We start from the raw sequence: 13,139 nt of genomic DNA, 5'->3' as shown, positions 1-13,139 counted from the left end.
TGTAGTAGTAGTGTTGGTACTATACATGATGTACAGTGTAGTAGTAGTGTTGGTACTATACATGATGTACAGTGTAGTAGTAGTGTTGGTACTATACATGATGTACAGTGTAGTAGTAGTGTTGGTACTATACATGATGTACAGTGTAGTAGTAGTGTTGGTACTATACATGATGTACAGTGTAGTAGTAGTGTTGGTGCTATACATGATGTACAGTGTAGTAGTAGTGTTGGTACTATACATGATGTGTAGTAGTAGTGTTGGTACTATACATGATGTGTAGTAGAGGTGTTGGTGCTATACATGATGTACAGTGTAGTAGTAGTGTTGGTACTATACATGATGTGTAGTAGTAGTAGTAGTGTTGGTACTATACATGATGTACAGTGTAGTAGTAGTGTTGGTACTATACATGATGTACAGTGTAGTAGTAGTGCTGGTACTATACATGATGTACTGTGTAGTAGTAGTGTGTGTGCTATACATGATGTACAGTGTAGTAGTAGTGTTGGTACTATACATGATGTACAGTGTAGTAGTAGTGTTGGTACTATACATGATGTACAGTGTAGTAGTAGTGTTGGTACTATACATGATGTACAGTGTAGTAGTAGTGCTGGTACTATACATGATGTACTGTGTAGTAGTAGTGTTGGTGCTATACATGATGTACAGTGTAGTAGTACTGTTGGTACTATACATGATGTACAGTGTAGTAGTAGTGTTGGTGCTATACATGATGTACAGTGTAGTAGTAGTGTTGGTACTATACATGATGTACAGTGTAGTAGTAGTGTTGGTACTATACATGATGTACAGTGTAGTAGTAGTATTGGTACTATACATGATGTACAGTGTAGTAGTAGTGTTGGTACTATACATGATGTACAGTGTAGTAGTAGTGTTGGTACTATACATGATGTACAGTATAGTAGTAGTGTTGGTACTATACATGATGTGTAGTAGTAGTGTTGGTGCTATACATGATGTACAGTGTAGTAGTAGTGTTGGTACTATACATGATGTACAGTGTAGTAGTAGTGTTGGTACTATACATGATGTACAGTGTAGTAGTAGTGTTGGTACTATACATGATGTGCAGTGTAGTAGTAGTGTTGGTACTATACATGATGTACAGTGTAGTAGTAGTGTTGGTACTATACATGATGTACAGTGTAGTAGTAGTGTTGGTACTATACATGATGTACAGTGTAGTAGTAGTGTTGGTACTATACATGATGTGTAGTAGTAGTGTTGGTACTATACATGATGTACAGTGTAGAAGTGGTGGTGCTATACATGATGTACAGTGTAGTAGTAGTGTTGGTACTATACATGATGTACAGTGTAGTAGTAGTGTTGGTACTATACATGATGTGTAGTAGTAGTGTTGGTACTATACATGATGTACAGTGTAGAAGTGGTGGTGCTATACATGATGTACAGTGTAGTAGTAGTATTGGTACTATACATGATGTACAGTGTAGTAGTAGTGTTGGTACTATACATGATGTACAGTGTAGTAGTAGTGTTGGTACTATACATGATGTACAGTATAGTAGTAGTGTTGGTACTATACATGATGTGTAGTAGTAGTGTTGGTACTATAAATGATGTGTAGTAGTAGTGTTGTTACTATACATGATGTACAGTGTAGTAGTAGTGTTGGTACTATACATGATGTACAGTGTAGTAGTAGTGTTGGTACTATACATGATCTACAGTTTAGTAGTAGTGTTGGTACTATACATGATGTGTAGTAGTAGTGTTGGTACTATACATAAAGTACAGTGTAGTAGTAGTGTTGGTACTATACATGATGTGTAGTAGTAGTGTTGGTACTATACATGATGTGTAGTAGTAGTGTTGGTGCTATACATGATGTGTAGTAGTAGTGTTGGTGCTATACATGATGTACAGTGTAGGAGTACTGTTGGTACTATACATGATGTACTGTGTAGTAGTAGTGTTGGTGCTATACATGATGTACAGTGTAGTAGTAGTGTTGGTACTATACATGATGTACAGTGTAGTAGTAGTGTTGGTACTATACATGATGTACAGTGTAGTAGTAGTGTTGGTACTATACATGATGTGTAGTAGTAGTGTTGGTACTATACATGATGTACAGTGTAGTAGTAGTGTTGGTACTATACATGATGTACAGTGTAGTAGTAGTGTTGGTACTATACATGATGTACAGTGTAGTAGTAGCGTTGGTACTATACATGATGTGTAGTAGTAGTGTTGGTACTATACATGATGTGTAGTAGTAGTGTTGGTACTATACATGATGTACAGTGTAGTAGTAGTGTTGGTGCTATACATGATGTACAGTGTAGTAGTAGTGTTGGTACTATACATGATGTGTAGTAGTAGTGTTGGTACTATACATGATGTACAGTGTAGTAGTAGTGTTGGTGCTATACATGATGTGTAGTAGTATTGTTTGTGCTATACATGATGTGTAGTAGTAGTGTTGGTGCTATACATGATGTACAGTGTAGTAGTAGTGTTGGTACTATACATGATGTACAGTGTAGTAGTAGTGTTGGTACTATACATGATGTACAGTGTAGTAGTAGTGTTGGTACTATACATGATGTGTAATAGTAGTGTTGGTACTATACATGATGTACAGTGTAGTAGTAGTGTTGGTACTATACATGATGTACAGTGTAGTAGTAGTGTTGGTACTATACATGATGTGTGGTAGTAGTAGTGTTGGTACTATACATGATGTACAGTGTAGTAGTGTTGGTGCTATACATGATGTACAGTGTAGTAGTAGTGTTGGTACTATACATGATGTACAGTGTAGTAGTAGTGCTGGTACTATACATGATGTACAGTGTAGTAGTAGTGTTGGTACTATACATGATGTACAGTGTAGTAGTAGTGTTGGTACTATACATGATGTACAGTGTAGTAGTAGTGTTGGTACTATACATGATGTACAGTGTAGTTGTAGCGTTGGTACTATACATGATGTACAGTGTAGTAGTAGTGTTGGTACTATACATGATGTACAGTGTAGTAGTAGTGTTGGTACTATACATGATGTACAGTGTAGTAGTAGTGTTGGTACTATACATGATGTACAGTGTAGTAGTAGTGTTGGTACTATACATGATGTACAGTGTAGTAGTAGTGTTGGTACTATACATGATGTACAGTGTAGTAGTAGTGTTGGTGCTATACATGATGTACAGTGTAGTAGTAGTGTTGGTACTATACATGATGTGTAGTAGTAGTGTTGGTACTATACATGATGTGTAGTAGAGGTGTTGGTACTATACATGATGTACAGTGTAGTAGTAGTGTTGGTACTATACATGATGTACAGTGTAGTAGTTGTGTTGGTACTATACATGATGTACAGTGTAGTAGTAGTGTTGGTGCTATACATGATGTGTAGTAGTAGTGTTGGTGCTATACATGATGTACAGTGTAGTAGTAGTGTTGGTACTATACATGATGTGTAGTAGTAGTGTTGGTACTATACATGATGTGTAGTAGTAGTGTTGGAGCTATACATGATGTACAGTGTAGTAGTAGTGTTGGTACTATACATGATGTGTAGTAGTAGTGTTGGTGCTTTACATGATGTACAGTGTAGTAGTAGTGTTGGTACTATACATGATGTGTAGTAGTAGTGTTGGTGCTATACATGATGTGTAGTAGTAGTGTTGGTGCTATACATGATGTACAGTGTAGTAGTAGTGTTGGTACTATACATGATGTACAGTGTAGTAGTAGTGTTGGTACTATACATGATGTGTAGTAGTAGTGTTGGTGCTATACATGATGTACAGTGTAGTAGTAGTGTTGGTACTATACATGATGTACAGTGTAGTAGTAGTGTTGGTACTATACATGATGTACAGTGTAGTAGTAGTGTTGGTGCTATACATGATGTACAGTGTAGTAGTAGTGTTGGTACTATACATGATGTACAGTGTAGTAGTAGTGTTGGTACTATACATGATGTACAGTGTAGTAGTAGTGTTGGTACTATACATGATGTACAGTGTAGTAGTAGTGTTGGTACTATACATGATGTACAGTGTAGTAGTAGTGTTGGTACTATACATGATGTACAGTGTAGTAGTAGTGTTGGTACTATACATGATGTGTAGTAGTAGTGTTGGTACTATACATGATGTACAGTGTAGAAATGGTGGTGCTATACATGATGTACAGTGTAGTAGTAGTATTGGTACTATACATGATGTACAGTGTAGTAGTAGTGTTGGTACTATACATGATGTACAGTGTAGTAGTAGTGTTGGTACTATACATGATGTACAGTATAGTAGTAGTGTTGGTACTATACATGATGTGTAGTAGTAGTGTTGGTACTATAAATGATGTGTAGTAGTAGTGTTGTTACTATACATGATGTACAGTGTAGTAGTAGTGTTGGTACTATACATGATGTACAGTGTAGTAGTAGTGTTGGTACTATACATGATCTACAGTGTAGTAGTAGTGTTGGTACTATACATGATGTGTAGTAGTAGTGTTGGTACTATACATAAAGTACAGTGTAGTAGTAGTGTTGGTACTATACATGATGTGTAGTAGTAGTGTTGGTACTATACACAATGTGTAGTAGTAGTGTTGGTGCTATACATGATGTGTAGTAGTAGTGTTGGTGCTATACATGATGTACAGTGTAGGAGTACTGTTGGTACTATACATGATGTACTGTGTAGTAGTAGTGTTGGTGCTATACATGATGTACAGTGTAGTAGTAGTGTTGGTACTATACATGATGTACAGTGTAGTAGTAGTGTTGGTACTATACATGATGTACAGTGTAGTAGTAGTGTTGGTACTATACATGATGTACAGTGTAATAGTAGTGTTGGTACTATACATGATGTACAGTGTAGTAGTAGTGTTGGTACTATACATGATGTACAGTGTAGTAGTAGTGTTGGTACTATACATGATGTGTAGTAGTAGTGTTGGTACTATACATGATGTGTAGTAGTAGTGTTGGTACTATACATGATGTACAGTGTAGTAGTAGTGTTGGTGCTATACATGATGTACAGTGTAGTAGTAGTGTTGGTACTATACATGTGTAGTAGTAGTGTTGGTGCTATACATGATATACAGTGTAGTAGTAGTGTTGGTACTATACATGTGTAGTAGTAGTGTTGGTACTATACATGATGTACAGTGTAGTAGTAGTGTTGGTACTATACATGATGTACAGTGTAGTAGTAGTGTTGGTACTATACATGATGTACAGTGTAGTAGTTGTGTTGGTGCTATACATGATGTACAGTGTAGTTGTAGTGTTGGTACTATACATGATGTACAGTGTAGTAGTAGTGTTGGTACTATACATGATGTACAGTGTAGTAGTAGCGTTGGTACTTTACATGATGTACAGTGTAGTAGTAGTGTTGGTACTATACATGATATGTAGTAGTAGTGTTGGTACTATACATGATGTACAGTGTAGTAGTAGTGTTGGTACTATACATGATGTACAGTGTAGTAGTAGTGTTGGTACTATACATGATGTACAGTGTAGTAGTAGTGTTGGTACTATACATGATGTACAGTGTAGTAGTAGTGTTGGTACTATACATGATGTACAGTGTAGTAGTAGTGTTGGTACTATACATGATGTACAGTGTAGTAGTAGTGTTGGTACTATACATGATGTACAGTGTAGTAGTAGTGTTGGTACTATACATGATGTACAGTGTAGTAGTAGTGTTGGTACTATACATGATGTACAGTGTAGTAGTAGTGTTGGTACTATACATAATGTACAGTGTAGTAGTAGTGTTGGTACTATACATGATGTACAGTGTAGTAGTAGTGTTGGTACTATACATGATGTATAGTAGTAGTGTTGGTACTATACATGATGTACAGTGTAGAAGTGGTGGTGCTATACATGATGTACAGTGTAGTAGTAGTATTGGTACTATACATGATGTACAGTGTAGTAGTAGTGTTGGTACTATACATGATGTACAGTGTAGTAGTAGTGTTGGTACTATACATGATGTACAGTATAGTAGTAGTGTTGGTACTATACATGATGTGTAGTAGTAGTGTTGGTACTATAAATGATGTGTAGTAGTAGTGTTGTTACTATACATGATGTACAGTGTAGTAGTAGTGTTGGTACTATACATGATGTACAGTGTAGTAGTAGTGTTGGTACTATACATGATCTACAGTTTAGTAGTAGTGTTGGTACTATACATGATGTGTAGTAGTAGTGTTGGTACTATACATAAAGTACAGTGTAGTAGTAGTGTTGGTACTATACATGATGTGTAGTAGTAGTGTTGGTACTATACATGATGTGTAGTAGTAGTGTTGGTGCTATACATGATGTGTAGTAGTAGTGTTGGTGCGATACATGATGTACAGTGTAGGAGTACTGTTGGTACTATACATGATGTACTGTGTAGTAGTAGTGTTGGTGCTATACATGATGTACAGTGTAGTAGTAGTGTTGGTACTATACATGATGTACAGTGTAGTAGTAGTGTTGGTACTATACATGATGTACAGTGTAGTAGTAGTGTTGGTACTATACATGATGTGTAGTAGTAGTGTTGGTACTATACATGATGTACAGTGTAGTAGTAGTGTTGGTACTATACATGATGTACAGTGTAGTAGTAGTGTTGGTACTATACATGATGTACAGTGTAGTAGTAGCGTTGGTACTATACATGATGTGTAGTAGTAGTGTTGGTACTATACATGATGTGTAGTAGTAGTGTTGGTACTATACATGATGTACAGTGTAGTAGTAGTGTTGGTGCTATACATGATGTACAGTGTAGTAGTAGTGTTGGTGCTATACATGATGTGTAGTAGTATTGTTTGTGCTATACATGATGTGTAGTAGTAGTGTTGGTGCTATACATGATGTACAGTGTAGTAGTAGTGTTGGTACTATACATGATGTACAGTGTAGTAGTAGTGTTGGTACTATACATGATGTGTAATAGTAGTGTTGGTACTATACATGATGTACAGTGTAGTAGTAGTGTTGGTACTATACATGATGTACAGTGTAGTAGTAGTGTTGGTACTATACATGATGTGTGGTAGTAGTAGTGTTGGTACTATACATGATGTACAGTGTAGTAGTGTTGGTGCTATACATGATGTACAGTGTAGTAGTAGTGTTGGTACTATACATGATGTACAGTGTAGTAGTAGTGCTGGTACTATACATGATGTACAGTGTAGTAGTAGTGTTGGTACTATACATGATGTACAGTGTAGTAGTAGTGTTGGTACTATACATGATGTACAGTGTAGTAGTAGTGTTGGTACTATACATGATGTACAGTGTAGTTGTAGCGTTGGTACTATACATGATGTACAGTGTAGTAGTAGTGTTGGTACTATACATGATGTACAGTGTAGTAGTAGTGTTGGTACTATACATGATGTACAGTGTAGTAGTAGTGTTGGTACTATACATGATGTACAGTGTAGTAGTAGTGTTGGTACTATACATGATGTACAGTGTAGTAGTAGTGTTGGTACTATACATGATGTACAGTGTAGTAGTAGTGTTGGTGCTATACATGATGTACAGTGTAGTAGTAGTGTTGGTACTATACATGATGTGTAGTAGTAGTGTTGGTACTATACATGATGTGTAGTAGAGGTGTTGGTACTATACATGATGTACAGTGTAGTAGTAGTGTTGGTACTATACATGATGTACAGTGTAGTAGTTGTGTTGGTACTATACATGATGTACAGTGTAGTAGTAGTGTTGGTGCTATACATGATGTGTAGTAGTAGTGTTGGTGCTATACATGATGTACAGTGTAGTAGTAGTGTTGGTACTATACATGATGTGTAGTAGTAGTGTTGGTACTATACATGATGTGTAGTAGTAGTGTTGGAGCTATACATGATGTACAGTGTAGTAGTAGTGTTGGTACTATACATGATGTGTAGTAGTAGTGTTGGTGCTTTACATGATGTACAGTGTAGTAGTAGTGTTGGTACTATACATGATGTACAGTGTAGTAGTAGTGTTGGTACTATACATGATGTGTAGTAGTAGTGTTGGAGCTATACATGATGTACAGTGTAGTAGTAGTGTTGGTACTATACATGATGTGTAGTAGTAGTGTTGGTGCTATACATGATGTACAGTGTAGTAGTAGTGTTGGTACTATACATGATGTACAGTGTAGTAGTAGTGTTGGTACTATACATGATGTACAGTGTAGTAGTAGTGTTGGTACTATACATGATGTGTAGTAGTAGTGTTGGTACTATACATGATGTACAGTGTAGTAGTAGTGTTGGTACTATACATGATGTACAGTGTAGTAGTAGTGTTGGTACTATACATGATGTACAGTGTAGTAGTAGTGTTGGTACTATACATGATGTACAGTGTAGTAGTAGTGTTGGTACTATACATGATGTACAGTATAGTAGTAGTGTTGGTACTATACATGATGTACAGTGTAGTAGTAGTGTTGGTACTATACATGATGTGTAGTAGTAGTGTTGGTACTATACATGATGTGTAGTAGAGGTGTTGGTACTATACATGATGTACAGTGTAGTAGTAGTGTTGGTACTATACATGATGTACAGTGTAGTAGTTGTGTTGGTACTATACATGATGTACAGTGTAGTAGTAGTGTTGGTGCTATACATGATGTGTAGTAGTAGTGTTGGTGCTATACATGATGTACAGTGTAGTAGTAGTGTTGGTACTATACATGATGTGTAGTAGTAGTGTTGGTACTATACATGATGTGTAGTAGTATTGTTGGAGCTATACATGATGTACAGTGTAGTAGTAGTGTTGGTACTATACATGATGTGTAGTAGTAGTGTTGGTGCTTTACATGATGTACAGTGTAGTAGTAGTGTTGGTACTATACATGATGTACAGTGTAGTAGTAGTGTTGGTACTATACATGATGTGTAGTAGTAGTGTTGGTGCTATACATGATGTACAGTGTAGTAGTAGTGTTGGTACTATACATGATGTACAGTGTAGTAGTAGTGTTGGTACTATACATGATGTACAGTGTAGTAGTAGTGTTGGTGCTATACATGATGTACAGTGTAGTAGTAGTGTTGGTACTATACATGATGTACAGTGTAGTAGTAGTGTTGGTACTATACATGATGTACAGTGTAGTAGTAGTGTTGGTACTATACATGATGTACAGTGTAGTAGTAGTGTTGGTACTATACATGATGTACAGTGTAGTAGTAGTGTTGGTACTATACATGATGTACAGTGTAGTAGTAGTGTTGGTACTATACATGATGTGTAGTAGTAGTGTTGGTACTATACATGATGTACAGTGTAGAAGTGGTGGTGCTATACATGATGTACAGTGTAGTAGTAGTATTGGTACTATACATGATGTACAGTGTAGTAGTAGTGTTGGTACTATACATGATGTACAGTGTAGTAGTAGTGTTGGTACTATACATGATGTACAGTATAGTAGTAGTGTTGGTACTATACATGATGTGTAGTAGTAGTGTTGGTACTATAAATGATGTGTAGTAGTAGTGTTGTTACTATACATGATGTACAGTGTAGTAGTAGTGTTGGTACTATACATGATGTACAGTGTAGTAGTAGTGTTGGTACTATACATGATCTACAGTGTAGTAGTAGTGTTGGTACTATACATGATGTTTAGTAGTAGTGTTGGTACTATACATAAAGTACAGTGTAGTAGTAGTGTTGGTACTATACATGATGTGTAGTAGTAGTGTTGGTACTATACACAATGTGTAGTAGTAGTGTTGGTGCTATACATGATGTGTAGTAGTAGTGTTGGTGCTATACATGATGTACAGTGTAGGAGTACTGTTGGTACTATACATGATGTACTGTGTAGTAGTAGTGTTGGTGCTATACATGATGTACAGTGTAGTAGTAGTGTTGGTACTATACATGATGTACAGTGTAGTAGTAGTGTTGGTACTATACATGATGTACAGTGTAGTAGTAGTGTTGGTACTATACATGATGTACAGTGTAATAGTAGTGTTGGTACTATACATGATGTACAGTGTAGTAGTAGTGTTGGTACTATACATGATGTACAGTGTAGTAGTAGTGTTGGTACTATACATGATGTGTAGTAGTAGTGTTGGTACTATACATGATGTGTAGTAGTAGTGTTGGTACTATACATGATGTACAGTGTAGTAGTAGTGTTGGTGCTATACAATATGTACAGTGTAGTAGTAGTGTTGGTACTATACATGTGTAGTAGTAGTGTTGGTGCTATACATGATATACAGTGTAGTAGTAGTGTTGGTACTATACATGTGTAGTAGTAGTGTTGGTACTATACATGATGTACAGTGTAGTAGTAGTGTTGGTACTATACATGATGTACAGTGTAGTAGTAGTGTTGGTACTATACATGATGTACAGTGTAGTAGTTGTGTTGGTACTATACATGATGTACAGTGTAGTAGTAGTGTTGGTGCAATACATGATGTGTAGTAGTAGTGTTGGTGCTATACATGATGTACAGTGTAGTAGTAGTGTTGGTACTATACATGATGTGTAGTAGTAGTGTTGGTACTATACATGATGTGTAGTAGTAGTGTTGGAGCTATACATGATGTACAGTGTAGTAGTAGTGTTGGTACTATACATGATGTGTAGTAGTAGTGTTGGTGCTTTACATGATGTACAGTGTAGTAGTAGTGTTGGTACTATACATGATGTGTAGTAGTAGTGTTGGTGCTATACATGATGTGTAGTAGTAGTGTTGGTGCTATACATGATGTACAGTGTAGTAGTAGTGTTGGTACTATACATGATGTACAGTGTAGTAGTAGTGTTGGTACTATACATGATGTGTAGTAGTAGTGTTGGTGCTATACATGATGTACAGTGTAGTAGTAGTGTTGGTACTATACATGATGTACAGTGTAGTAGTAGTGTTGGTACTATACATGATGTACAGTGTAGTAGTAGTGTTGGTGCTATACATGATGTACAGTGTAGTAGTAGTGTTGGTACTATACATGATGTACAGTGTAGTAGTAGTGTTGGTACTATACATGATGTACAGTGTAGTAGTAGTGTTGGTACTATACATGATGTACAGTGTAGTAGTAGTGTTGGTACTATACATGATGTACAGTGTAGTAGTAGTGTTGGTACTATACATGATGTGTAGTAGTAGTGTTGGTACTATACATGATGTACTGTGTAGTAGTAGTGTTGGTACTATACATGATGTACAGTGTAGTAGTAGTATTGGTACTATACATGATGTACAGTGTAGTAGTAGTGTTGGTACTATACATGATGTACAGTGTAGTAGTAGTGTTGGTACTATACATGATGTACAGTATAGTAGTAGTGTTGGTACTATACATGATGTGTAGTAGTAGTGTTGGTACTATAAATGATGTGTAGTAGTAGTGTTGTTACTATACATGATGTACAGTGTAGTAGTAGTGTTGGCACTATACATGATGTACAGTGTAGTAGTAGTGTTGGTACTATACATGATCTACAGTGTAGTAGTAGTGTTGGTACTATACATGATGTGTAGTAGTAGTGTTGGTACTATACATAAAGTACAGTGTAGTAGTAGTGTTGGTACTATACATGATGTGTAGTAGTAGTGTTGGTACTATACACAATGTGTAGTAGTAGTGTTGGTGCTATACATGATGTGTAGTAGTAGTGTTGGTGCTATACATGATGTACAGTGTAGGAGTACTGTTGGTACTATACATGATGTACTGTGTAGTAGTAGTGTTGGTGCTATACATGATGTACAGTGTAGTAGTAGTGTTGGTACTATACATGATGTACAGTGTAGTAGTAGTGTTGGTACTATACATGATGTACAGTGTAGTAGTAGTGTTGGTACTATACATGATGTACAGTGTAATAGTAGTGTTGGTACTATACATGATGTACAGTGTAGTAGTAGTGTTGGTACTATACATGATGTACAGTGTAGTAGTAGTGTTGGTACTATACATGATGTACAGTGTAGTAGTAGTGTTGGTACTATACATGATGTGTAGTAGTAGTGTTGGTACTATACATGATGTGTAGTAGTAGTGTTGGTACTATACATGATGTACAGTGTAGTAGTAGTGTTGGTGCTATACATGATGTACAGTGTAGTAGTAGTGTTGGTACTATACATGTGTAGTAGTAGTGTTGGTGCTATACATGATATACAGTGTAGTAGTAGTGTTGGTACTATACATGTGTAGTAGTAGTGTTGGTACTATACATGATGTACAGTGTAGTAGTAGTGTTGGTACTATACATGATGTACAGTGTAGTAGTAGTGTTGGTACTATACATGATGTACAGTGTAGTAGTAGCGTTGGTACTATACATGATGTGTAGTAGTAGTGTTGGTACTATACATGATGTGTAGTAGTAGTGTTGGTACTATACATGATGTACAGTGTAGTAGTAGTGTTGGTGCTATACATGATGTACAGTGTAGTAGTAGTGTTGGTACTATACATGTGTAGTAGTAGTGTTGGTACTATACATGATGTACAGTGTAGTAGTAGTGTTGGTACTATACATGATCTACAGTGTAGTAGTAGTGTTGGTACTATACATGATGTGTAGTAGTAGTGTTGGTACTATACATAAAGTACAGTGTAGTAGTAGTGTTGGTACTATACATGATGTGTAGTAGTAGTGTTGGTACTATACACAATGTGTAGTAGTAGTGTTGGTGCTATACATGATGTGTAGTAGTAGTGTTGGTGCTATACATGATGTACAGTGTAGGAGTACTGTTGGTACTATACATGATGTACTGTGTAGTAGTAGTGTTGGTGCTATACATGATGTACAGTGTAGTAGTAGTGTTGGTACTATACATGATGTACAGTGTAGTAGTAGTGTTGGTACTATACATGATGTACAGTGTAGTAGTAGTGTTGGTACTATACATGATGTACAGTGTAATAGTAGTGTTGGTACTATACATGATGTACAGTGTAGTAGTAGTGTTGGTACTATACATGATGTACAGTGTAGTAGTAGTGTTGGTACTATACATGATGTACAGTGTAGTAGTAGTGTTGGTACTATACATGATGTGTAGTAGTAGTGTTGGTACTATACATGA

At 36.4% G+C, this 13,139-nt stretch overlaps 1 protein-coding gene across 1 annotated transcript in view; it reads left to right on the top strand.

The window, feature by feature from the left end:
• The window catches only part of si:dkey-97m3.1 (fatty acyl-CoA reductase), a 77,605-nt gene that overhangs the window by 40,443 nt on the left and 24,023 nt on the right, over positions 1-13,139 (top strand). The gene's annotated exons all lie outside the window — the stretch shown is intronic.

Source organism: Oncorhynchus mykiss, chromosome 15 (assembly GCF_013265735.2).
Source record: "Oncorhynchus mykiss isolate Arlee chromosome 15, USDA_OmykA_1.1, whole genome shotgun sequence".
Lineage (NCBI taxonomy): Eukaryota > Metazoa > Chordata > Actinopteri > Salmoniformes > Salmonidae > Oncorhynchus > Oncorhynchus mykiss.
The sequence above is the reverse complement of the archived record's forward strand: the minus strand, read 5'-3'. Positions and strand labels throughout refer to the sequence as shown.